General features: G+C 41.9%; 1 protein-coding gene across 6 annotated transcripts in view; it reads right to left on the minus strand.

Moving 5' to 3' along the window:
• Positions 1-12,674, minus strand: part of TPP2 (tripeptidyl peptidase 2) — a 1,323,399-nt gene that overhangs the window by 316,053 nt on the left and 994,672 nt on the right. The window lies entirely within an intron of this gene.

Below are 12,674 nucleotides of genomic sequence, written 5' to 3' on the forward strand. Positions count from 1 at the left end.
TAAGATCTCTCCTAAGTCCTGTGGGAATTGGCCTTCTGTTAGTGTGGTTTGAATCCATAACATAAAGTTGGTTTTGAATGTGGTGGAGGCGTTTGATAACAGGTAGGTGGGGCAATTATTTAGTTCGCTGGAGGCATGGCTGTATTTGTTGTAGAGTCGGTTCATATCCGACCAAAGTAGGATTGGGAAGTTGGACCAGCTTCTGTCTGCTACGATGGCTTCGCCTGTTATTGGGTTTGTTGTTAATCTGTTGGAGATAGGAATTTCTGCACTGGCACTTTCTATAAGCATGTAATTCAATTATCTCAGGGCTTTTGTATACTCCTTTGTATACTCTTTTTATACACTTTTTTATATATTTGATATTTATTCAGCAAGACTTGGTAATTATATATTATGTATTAATTTATCAATGTTAATGTATTTATTTATCAAAATTTAGAATCGTGTGTGTTTAATTTATTAATCTCACCTCACACAGCCTATATTATTTATTTTTTTGTGTTGGTTCAGTCTTTAAGGGATGTATGTTGTCATGTCCTTATTCCCCCTTTCTCCTGAGTGTTAAGTCTGAAATTTTTCATTTGGGAGTATAATTATTATGTTCACGGGTGACGATTATGGACTACATGATGTATGAGGCAACTCTCATTTAGACTCATGTCTGGTGCTGGTCACCTTTGAGATTTAGCCTGAGCCAGAGGTTTACGTGATCCATGATGGGCTCATACTGATGTCCTCTACTCTAACCCCTGTGTTTTCCCAAGGAATAATTGTTTTGTCAGACTTTCCTTCTCGGGTCTAAGGTGTTTTAGCCAATTCTTTAATAGTTTCTTGTTTAGGGATTTTTATGAGACATAATCCAAAATCTTTTTACATTTTATAGGTGAGAAAGGGGAGGAAAAGTCCTGTAAGCTCAGGTGAAGACCCCCGAGAATTTCCCTATCACAGCAGTAGCAGGCCAAAGCAAGGCCAATACAGCTAAGACCTAAAATGGTTGCTGAAAAAGCAAAATAGGCCCTCTGACTAGAAACTATCAACTCTGAAAGACACTGTCAACTCTGAAAGGCACTTCTGCTTTTTCTTAGAAACAGAGGGCGTAGTTAGAGAGAAAAACAATTCTGATAAAAAATATAAGCAGCATGATAACTTTATAAAAGTTTCACAAGAAGAAAGATGAACCACGGACAGAAGTGTACAAGAAGGCTAATCACAGAACCGGAAAACCGTTAGGCCCAGGTGCTTTAAAGAGGATCTTGGTATATTAAAAAGACATTTAAGGGGAAGTAAGGGAGAAGCAGATGAAAAAAGGTGTGACATAGAATCACTCAATTATATTAACCAATCCATAGCTCAATATATGAGATAATGAATATGATTAACCAATGAAAGTATGAAATGTAACCTGCACCAACGTGGGACAGAGCTGTCAGAATCATAAAAGAAAGCTCCTTGAACCAAGGAGTCAGAACTCATCGGAAGTTCTCCATCAGTCTGGCCAGTCTGGTGTATGCTCTATCACTCGGTATGCTGTGTGATTTGTTCCTTTATGCTATTGCTGTTTGATTATTAAATTCATATTATTTGAACCAGCATAAAGAGAGTTGAGTGGTCTGTCTGTGAAGGCCTAGGGTCTTCAGAGGGTTATTAAACCCCTTGACATTTAATGAAATTGCTTTCACCATCTATAATATTTGTAAGAATAGTCTTGTCTATTAGTTGACAAAGTAAGAGCCATCATTTGGTCGCAGAGCAACAGGAAGTAACAAAAAGTACCTTTGGGATGTGTCATAACATACAGATGCACCACTAAACTGTTCCATCTTAACAAAGACTGAGAACAGAAAAACCCCATGGGAAGAGAGTGCATAAGGGTAGCATTATCACAGGTCCGGCAAAATATAACTCATATCTTGTTATCATCAAGTGCTATGATCAAACTCACAAGAGCTTAACTAGCAACATATTGACATGTAGCAAAATCATCTGCATTCAAAGTAGAAGAGTGTGGCTTACATATAACTAAAAGTAATTAAACTACTACCAGGGTCAAATCTCACAACTTCAGGATCTGAGAAAGAAACACAATGTCTGCTCTGCTCATGCAACAAACTGAACATATACATAACCTATTGAATTATCATAGCGATCCAAAAGTTAATGTAAATAATACAAAATTAATTGCCCTTCTATAAAGGAAAGCATGGAATTGGTTAACATTAAGTTTCATGGATATATGATATGTTAATGGATAAGCCATAAAAGAACAGCTATAAGGGAAAGCAAGGGAAGTTTTATGTGAAAGTGTTTTTATTGAAAATCGGAAATACAATCAAGCAAGTCAAAACAGCAAAAATATACAATGCAAATGTTATCCAACCCCACCCCCCATCCACCTTTTCCCCCACCCATCCCAACCACAATCCAAACAGTCCAACTTTCAGAGTTCATGGCTAATCAAGGGTTCAAGAGATGGCTACGAGCAGTAGGAGTTAAAGTGAGCCAAAAAGGCTCCCAAATGTGACAAAACAAGCGTCCCTGTGGGGTATCCAAGGAAGTCAATGAAAGACGCTCCATAGAAGCTTGTTGAATCATAAGAGAATGCCAATGAGATAATGTTGGGGGATCAGGTACAATCCAGCAATGCAATATTATCTTTTTCCCCAATTAGACAGCACGTTCCAAAACCCCCCAAAACGCCTTTGGTGACACACGAGGGATACTCTCCAAGGTGAAGAGCAACTCAGGACTACTAGTATATCCATATTACCACATGTGAGTAATGTGGCGTCACAGCTGATTCCAAAAATCCTGGACCAATGGACAAGTCCAGAACTGATGGCCTAGAGTTTAGCATGGTGAAGATAAACAGGTGATTGATGAAGTCGAAGTAGAAACTTATAGTTCATTTCAATTAAGGTAACCTGAGGAGTAAAACCAGCTGTGTGTTTTAAGTCCTCTCTGAATAGTCACTCCAGTAACCACACAAGATAAATCTCCAGTCATATGGAATGGGCCCCAAGTGCTCTCGGATAAATCTATGATAAAACTTTAACGGAATCTGATTTTGAGCAGAAAGGCACAACACTTCCGAAAGGGCCTCCTGGCTGAGGTTGGTAAGACCGGCCCGCGGAACGGACCGCACACAAGATGCCATCTGAGAATATGCCAACCAATCAGAAGGATGTCAATGATATTCAGTTTGCATTACTGCAAAGGACGGCAGGGAGCCCTGACAGTTGACCACCTGGAATAGATATTGCAAGTTTGTAGTTCACACTGACAAAGGAAATTGTGAAGTTACAGGAGGGAAGTCCTTGTTGTCCCAAAAAGGCAAATATGCCGTTGCAGAGGGCAATAGATGCAATTGTTTACATAATCTCTGCCAAACCTGGCGAAGAGGTTTAAAGAGGATATCTCCCACTGGGGTGGGGCAACCCGGAAGACGTAGGGTATGTAGAAGGTAACTAAAATGATACGAGACACATAGAGTAAGTTCAGTTAGTAGCAGAAAAATGATGGGTTTTATGGAACCAATCATTCAAATGTCTCATTTGGCATGCTTGTGAAAATAATCTGAGACTTTGCAGCCCCAACCCTCCCTGATCCCTTGGTTTCATCAACACTGACAGAGATATCCATGCCCTTTTCCCATTCCACAATTAAACAGTTAAACATTTTCCAATTTCTATATCATGTTTAGCAAGTAACAGTATAGGAAGCATCTGAAAAACATAAAGCCATTGAAGCACCAAGACCATATTATGCAATGCTATTTTGCCTATCAAAGAAAGTGGAAACTCCCTCCAAAGTCACAACCGCTGTTTAGTGAGGGACAGGAGTGGCAGGACATTCAGGTGATATAATTTTGTAAGATCCATATGTATTTGAATTCCCAAATAAGTCAAATGATCTGATGCCCATTTTAAGGGAAAAGCCCCTCTCCATTGACTAGGAGTGGCTGGGAATAGAGGTAGATTTTTGGAAATTAAGGACCAAGCCTGAATACATACTAAACTCATCCAAAAGAGCCAAAGCCCTAAGCAAGGATGGCTGCGGGTCGGCCAGGGTCAGCAACATATCGTCTACGAATGCTAAAACATACAGTTGTGCATCCCCTTCCGGGAGACCTCTCAAAACATTGTCCCTCTGGAGAGTACGCAAAAAGGGATCTAGGTAAAGCAAAAACAACAAGGGAGAAAGAGGGCTACCCTGTCTCGTCCCTCTTTCTAAGGAATAAGGCAACGTTTGTGTACCATTCACCAAGACACAAGCCGTAGGATCCTTATACAGCAATTGAACCATATCTCGAAACCAGCCCGTAATACCCATATGGGTAAGAACAGTAAACAAATAATTCCAGTTAACCTGGTCAAAGGTCTTAGCCGCATCAAGACTAACAAGAATACCAGTGGTATGAGTGACTTGTGCTCTCTGAACCGCTGTCAGCAACTGACGAACATTCAAAACCGAATGCCGCTGTTTTACAAAGCCTACCTGCTCAGGGACAATTAATTGCGGTAACAGAGAAGCCAACCGATTAGCCAATACCTTATCCAAAATTTTTATATCAACATTGATTAAAGATATGGGACAATAAGAATCGATGTCAGCCTCAGGCTTACCAGGTTTCAGGAGAAGCGTAATATATGCCTGGTTAGCACCCTCCGGGAAGGTGCCCACCTCTAACGCTGTTGTATAATAAGCCTCCAGCGGGCCACAAAGATGCGGAAACAAGACTTTATAAAATTCTGGAGCAAATTCATCAGGTCCTGGTGCAGAGCGATTCTTAAGCTGTTTAACTGCCAATTGCAACTCTTTCCCCTGAATTGGCCCATTAAAAGAAGAGCGCATAGGAGAAGACAACCGCGGCATCCCCGCATCATCCAAGTAATCGCCAGCATCGGGACCCCGAACACTGTCCACGGCTGTGTAAAACTGTTTATAATGACGAAAAAAGCAATCCGCGATCTCCGACGATCACCTTAGTGCCATCTGATAAAGTCAAACAAGGAATATAACGATTAGGCCTCCTAGGTTTTGTTAAAGCAGACAATAATCGTCCAGACTTGTTCCCATGTTTGTAATAATGAAACTTAGTGTTTCTTAGTGCGTTCATGTATTAACGTATTGAGAGCAGCCTGTGCGGAAGCCAAGAGCTCCCGAGACTGAGCCATGGGGTGTGCTATATGACGTTTCTTAAGAGCCAGACATTCCCGCTCCAACCGAATTATACCCCAAGCGACACGTCTCCTGTGAGCCACCACGTAGGAGATGATGTCCCCCTGGAGGACCGATTTTGCCGCTTCCCAAAACAATAATGGCGTCTCCTGATGGGATGCATTAAAAGAAAGGTAATCCTCCCGTTTTTCAGTAAGGTATTTAACAAAATCAGGATTATCAACCAAATGCGTGGGAAAACACCATCCCCCCCAGGAGCGTGATAGTCCTCCAGGAGAACATCAACCCACACTGGGCAATGGTCAGAGACTGAGAGAGGACCTATTTCCCAAGAGTCAATCAGAGGAAAGAAAGTAGTAGACACCAGTATATAATCTAGTCTGGAAAATGATTAATGTGCTCGAGATTGGTGAGTGTAATCTTTCTCATTGGGATGCAATAACCGCCAGGGCTCTTGCAAATCCAAAACCTCACACAAATACGGAATACTATCCCGATTCAAGGACCCAGGCCCTGTTCTATCTTGCAAAGGGTCTAGGACCTGGTTAAAATCTCCCAATAATAGCAGAGGATGTTTTGGATCACTCCTGCCAATTTGCACCAATGAGGAGAAGAAGTTGTGGTCATAATGAATCGGGGCATACTCCATAAGTAAATTAAACACCTGTCCAGATACTATCACCCGACAATAAAGAAACCTACCCAAGGCGTCAGTTGTGAGTTGATCCACTCTCCCCGGAAAGCCCTTACGCACCAGAAACACTACACCTGCATGCTTGGTAGGGGAGGAAGCATAAAAGACTTGGCCAATCCAACCCCTAAGCAATTTGGCATGTTCCGCATTAGTCAGGCGTGTCTCCTATAAGCAAGCCAAATCTGCCTTATGGTGTTTCAAACTATTAAGAATCTTAGTGCGCTTCACTGGGGATGTTATACCACAGACGTTCCAGGATAAGAGTCTGAATGTCCTACCACTCACAGGGAAAACAAAGAGAAAACCTGCCAAAAGCACAGATCCAGTAGACCCCCGGGCGCCCAGCCTTGGCCCAGGAGACTAGTGCTTACAGAACCCACAATCCCATAGCCAGAACCATATATACAAACCACATCCACTCCAAAACATAGTACAAAGCAAACCCCCCGCCCTACTCCATACCCCTTTCCCACCTCCCCCAACCCCCTCCCACCCCTCCCCCAGACCCTAATTCCCCATACAGAACCCCAGAAACAAAAAGCCATCCAGCTACTAATGGAAGCGGGAAAGCAGAGCACGTAACTGGTGCCATCGGAACGCGTTGCTCCTTAGAACAAAAGTTTTAACACGGTGCAAGATCCAGTGCCCTCTATGCACACTAAACAGTAGATCTCCACATTGCTACCCCAGCTGTGGTGAAAGTACATTCAAGAAGGTGAATAAGGGGAAGCTCCCAATCTATTAATGAACTCTCCTGCCAAGTTATCAGAATCATAAACATGCCATTTACCATCTGAATGAATTTTCAGGATAGCTGGATATAAAAACATGAAGCGGCGTTTTTAATCCACCAGCTTCGCACACAAGGGGTAAAAGGCCTTCCGTTTGTCAGTTAACGCTGCAGAATAATACTGTCCAATCCGAATCGGCACAGAATCATATTGTAAAGAGTCTCTTTTTAAACGAAAGTCACGGAGAATCTCCACCTTGTGTCTATAATTGTGTAATTTACCAATGACCACCCTGGGCCGCTGGTCCTTCCCAACAAGGTGGGCAGTTAGTTATGGTGTCTTTTTAAAACATGTTATCAAGTTTGATTCCAGAATCCACTCGAATGAACATAGAACACTTTACAAGGAAATAAATAAATAATTAAATACATCAGGAAACATATAATCGGGTGTAATTAATAGTAGTTTGTTATCCAGACACTAGGAAAATAATCAGGGAAAAACCTAAGATAGCACCCAGAAAGTGTCCAGCGTTACAAAAGGCAAACTAACAGTGCCTGTGCAGAAAAGTTCATAAGTTCACTATCATCCATAAATTCATAAAATAGATCAGTGTGCGATCAAATAAAATAATAGCAATTCATGGAGGAATAATCAACTAGAAAATAATGAGCACAAGTGCAAATTAATATGTACTACTCATAAAAAACAATCGTCAGTGTAGAATTTAATTTGTAAACATGTACTAATCTATAATGTACAAAAAGTAATATTTAACAGTAAAGCATTGTATCGTGAGCTCCTGTAGACAGGAGCAACTTCAGCAGCTGAACAGTTAGCATAAGTGGGAGTACAAATTACAACAAAATATTTTGGTGGATAGCGACGCCGTGTTAACTGTGCTAAATAACACACATAAAAGGTATTAACCTCATATGAGAACATCGCTAAACGGGAAATCAACAACAAATTCATCATTTATGAAGAGAACATTTAATCCTTCTTAACAGTGAGAGAATACTCGGTGTGGTACAGCGTGACGGCATTAGGAGCTAAATCACCATGTGGAATGAAAACCATGGCCACCACACCGATTCTCGTAAGAGGAACTATGAATAACTGAGCATCAGCACAACACAGCTAGAATTTAATGGCTCAAACTCTGTCAATACTTGTTGGCTGTAGTTCTTCTAAATAATCCGAAAGCTGCTTGGGATCGGTGAAATTCTTGGTCTGGTTGTTCAGCGTGATCCTCATTGTAGCCGGATAGAGCATTCCAAACTGCGCCCTGAGCTTACGGAACTTAGGCCGAAAGGCGAGAAGTTATTTTCTCTGTTGTGCCGTGTTCTTGTTGAGATCCAGTACAAATAATATAGTGTGGGTGTCTAATTTAACTGGTGCTTTAGTTTCCACCTTCTGCATTACTTCCACCAGTTGAGTGTAGTGGAAGAAGCGGACAATGATGGCCTTGGGGTACCTCGCGTTAGCCAGTCTAAACGATGGCACTCTATCAGCTCACTCCAACTCAAAGTCCCGGGTGAAGTGTATATCCAAAAGATCAGAGATGAGTGATTCCATTGTATTTGACGGCATTTGAGCCCTCCTGACCCTCAGGAACACCAAGGATTCTTAAATTATTAACGACAGGAATGAAAATTGGAATCCTCAAGATCCTTCTCAAGCTGGGCCACTTTCTTGGATTGTTTTTGATGTGTCGTGATGGCGGCTTGTGAAGCAGCTTGCTTAGCTTCCACTCCATCCACGCGGCTGGTCAGTTGGGTAAGTTCCAGTTTTAGGGAAGCCAGCTCACTCCTGATCTCCGATGTATCATCTATCTTTAGTTTTGTTGATCGTATCACGCATGACGCGGATCTCCGTGATGAGGGTCTGAATGGAGTCTGACTCCGCTTTATCCTCCACTGATTTCTGAGGGGATACAGGCTCAGGTTTGTGGTGTTTACCCACCTTAGAACTAGCCATCATAGTAACATAATAGATGATAGAAGATAAAGATCCGAATGGTCCATCCAGTCTGCCCAACCAGATTCAATTTAAATTTTTTTATTTTTTTCTTAGCTATTTCTGGGCAAGAATCCAAAGCTCTACGAGGTACTGTACTTGGGTTCCAACTGCCAAAATCTCCGTTAAAACCTACCCAAGCCCATCTACACCCTCCCAGCCATTATATTATTTTCTGATTCTAGATCCTCTGTGCTCATCCCACGCTTCTTTGAAATCAGTCACAGTTTTACTCTCACCACCTCTCTCGGGAGCGCATTCCAGGCATCCATCACCCTCTACGTAGAGTAGAATTTCCTAACATTGCCTTTGAATCTACCATCCCTCAACCTCAAATTATGTCCTCTGGTTTTACCATTTTCCTTTCTCTGGAAAAGATTTTGTTTTACGTTAATACCCTTCAAGTATTTGAACATCTGAAACATATCTCCCCTGTCCCTCCTTTCCTCTAGGGTATATATATTCAGGGCTTCCAGTCTCTCCTCATATGTCTTCTGGCGTAAGGCTCCTATCATTTTTGTCGACCTCCTCTGGACCGCTTCAAGTATTCATATGTCCTTCGCCAGATACGGTCTCCAAAACTGAACACAATACTCCAAGTGGGGCCTTACCAATGACCTGTACAGGGGCATCAACATCTTCTTTCTTCTACTGGCTACGCCTCTCTTAATACAGCCCAGCATCTTTCTGGCAGCAGCCACTGCCTTGTCACACTGTTTTTTTGCCTTTAGATCTTCGAACACTATCACCCCAAGGTCCCTTTCCCCGTCTGGGCATATCAGCTTCTCACCTCCCAGCATATACGGTTCCTTCCGATTATTAATCCCCAAATGCATTACTCTGCATTTCTTTGCATTGAATTTTAGTTGCCAGGCATTAGACCATTCCTCTAACTTTTGCAGATCCTTTTTCATATTTTCCACTCCCTCTTCGGTGTCTACTGTTACAAATCTTGGTATCATCTGCAAAAAGGCACACTTTTCCTTCTAACCTTTCAGCAATGTCACTCACAAACATATTGAACATGATCGGACCCAGCACCGAACCCTGAGGGACTCCACTACTCACCTTTCCTTCCTCCGAGCGACTTCCATTAACCACCACCGTCTGGCATCTGTCCGACAGCCAGTTTCTAACCCAGTTCACCACTTTGGGTCCTAACTTCAGCCCTTCAAGTTTGTTCAACAGTCTTCTATGAGGAACTGTATCAAAGGCTTTGCTGAAATCTAAGTAAATTACATCTAGCATATGTTCTTGATCCAGCTCTCTGGTCACTCAATCAAAAAATTAAATCAGGTTTGGCACGATTTACCTTTTGTAAAGCCATGTTGCCTCGGATCCTGTAACCCATTAGATTCCAGGAAGTACACTATCCTTTCTTTCAGCAACACTTCCATTATTTTTCCAACAACTGAAGTGAGGCTCACCGGCCTGTAGTTTCCTGCTTCATCCCTGTGACCACTTTTGTGAATAGGGACCACTTCCGCTCTCCTCCAATCCCCAGGAACCACTCCCGTCTCCAGAGATTTGTTGAACAAGTCTTTAATAGGACTCGCCAGAACCTCTGAGCTCCCATAGTATCCTGGGATGAATCCAGTCTGGTCCCATTGCTTTGTCCACCTTCAGTTTTTCAAGTTCTCATAAACACTCTCCTCCATGAACGGCGCAGAATCCACTCCATTTTCTCGTGTAACTTTGAGAGACAATCTCGGTCCTTCTCCAGGATTTTTTTCTGTGAACACAGAACAGAAGTATTTGTTCAGCACATTTGCTTTTTCTTGATCACTCTCCACATATCGGTTCCCTGCATCTTTTAATTTAGCAATTCCATTTTTCATCTTCCTCCTTTCACTAATATATCTGAAAAAATTTTTGTCTTCCTTTTTTACATTTTTAGCCATTTGTTCTTCCGCCTGTGCTTTCGCCAGACATATCTCTCTCTTGGCTTCTTTCAGTTTCATCCCATAGTCCTTTTTGCACTCCTCTTCTTGGGATTTTTTATATTTCACGAACGCCAACTCTTTCGCCTTTATTTTCTCCGCCACTAGTTTGGAGAACCATATTGGCTTCCTTTTTCTCTTGTTTTTATTGATTTTCTTCACTTAAAGGTCCGTAGCCATTTTTATCACTCCTTTCAGCTTAGAACACTGTTTTTCCACTTCTCTTATGTCCTCCCATCCTAACAGCTCTTTCTTCAGGTACTCTCCCATTGCATTAAAGTCCGTATGTTTGACATCTAGGACTTTAAGTATCATGTGGCCGCTCTCCACTTTAGACGTTATATGAAACCAAACCGTTTGAAGATCGCTACTTCCCAGGTAAGCACCCACTCGAACATTAGAGACATTGTGAGGACCAGATCCAATATCGCTTTTTCCCTTGTGGGTTCCGTCACCATTTGTCTGAGCAGAGCCTCTTGAAAGGCATCCACAATCTCCCTACATCTTTCCAATTCCGCAGACGGAACATTCCAGTCCGCATCCGGCAGGTTGAAATCTCCCAATAAAAGAACCTCCTCTTTACTTCCAAACTTTTGGATATACACAATCAGATCCTTATCAATTTGCTGTGATTGAGTCAGAGGTCTGTAGACTACACCCACGTAGATAGAAGTTCCATCTTCTCTTTTCAGAGCGATCCATATTGCTTCTTCCTCTCCCCAGGTCCCTTGCATTTCAGTCGCTTGGATATTGATCTTTACATAGAGAACTACTCTTCCACCTTTATGACCATCTCTGTCCTTCCTAAAAAGATTATATCCCGGTATATTTGCATCCCATCCATGTGATTCACTGAACCATGTCTCTGTGATAACGACAATATCTAGATCTGCCTTTAACATCAGGGCTGGCAGATCATGAACTTTGTTGCTTAGACTGCGAGCATTTGTGTTCATCGCTTTCCAGCTATTTTTCAGTGGTAATCTCCTTTTTCGTATGGATTTTTGTTTCATTTCACTTTCCATTGCAATACTAAGAAATGAGTTGCTGATATTGTTTATGTTGCAATCTTTACTACTATCACATCTTTTCTTTTGCCGGGGGTGGTCTCTATAATTATCCTTCATACATACACCACCCCCACCTTCTAGTTGAAATGCCTTGAAATATATTGTCTAATTTTCTCTGCAAGGTTTCTTTTTCCTGCTGTAGTAATATGTAGCCAATCAGTGCAATATAGCTTCTTGTCCTTCCATGTATTTCCCCATCCTCCTATGTACCTGAAGCCTTCTTGATGACACCAGGCTTTGAGCCATCTATTAAAGTCCTCTGTGTTTTTCACTCTTTGCTCTCCCTTTCCATATGCAGGCAGTATTTCAGAAAAAGCTAATGTCTTTACAAAAGGTTTCACGCCCTCACCAAGCACTCGAAAAGCTTTCTGTGCTGCAAGTGTGGAGTTGTTGGCTAGGTCATTTGGTTCCCAGATGGATAACAACATCAGTGTTAAAATCCTTAGTTTTTTCCTTAATTATAGTTTGTATTTGCCTGGAACTCCTGGTAGTTGAGGATCCTGGAAGACATTTCACTATTTGGGTCTCCTTGCCTTGTGTTCCAAGGTTAATGCCTCTGATGATAGAATCCCCCAACAGTAATAGTTTTCTGTTTTTGGCTTTTTTATTTGTGCTAAGGGTGCGCTTGCTCTCTTGAGTTACCTTCATTGGTTCCAGTACCACCTCCCTTCTGTTTTGTTGAGTATCGCAGTGCACTAGTGGAGCGAAGGAATTCTGTAGAGGTAATATTAATGAAGGTGGATGTTTCTGTGGTACATGCCACAGTCTTCCTGAGCCTACTATGACCCATTTATTTCTGGGATGTTTTATTCTTTGAGGTAGAGGTGGTAAGTTGGTATGATTTTGTGGAGCGATGGAAGCTGCTTTAATTGTATTCAATTCCTGTTTAAGTTTGCAGAGCTCCTCCTTAATACTAGCAAGTTGAAGACAGATGGGGCAAGCCTTAAGCCTCCAAATAGTGTGTTTTGGAATTAAAGCACCACAGTGATTGCATAGAACAAAGGTCATCTTGATTGGTTGTAAAGTGACTTGATTTGAG

This window comes from Geotrypetes seraphini, chromosome 6 (assembly GCF_902459505.1).
Source record: "Geotrypetes seraphini chromosome 6, aGeoSer1.1, whole genome shotgun sequence".
Taxonomy (NCBI): domain Eukaryota; kingdom Metazoa; phylum Chordata; class Amphibia; order Gymnophiona; family Dermophiidae; genus Geotrypetes; species Geotrypetes seraphini.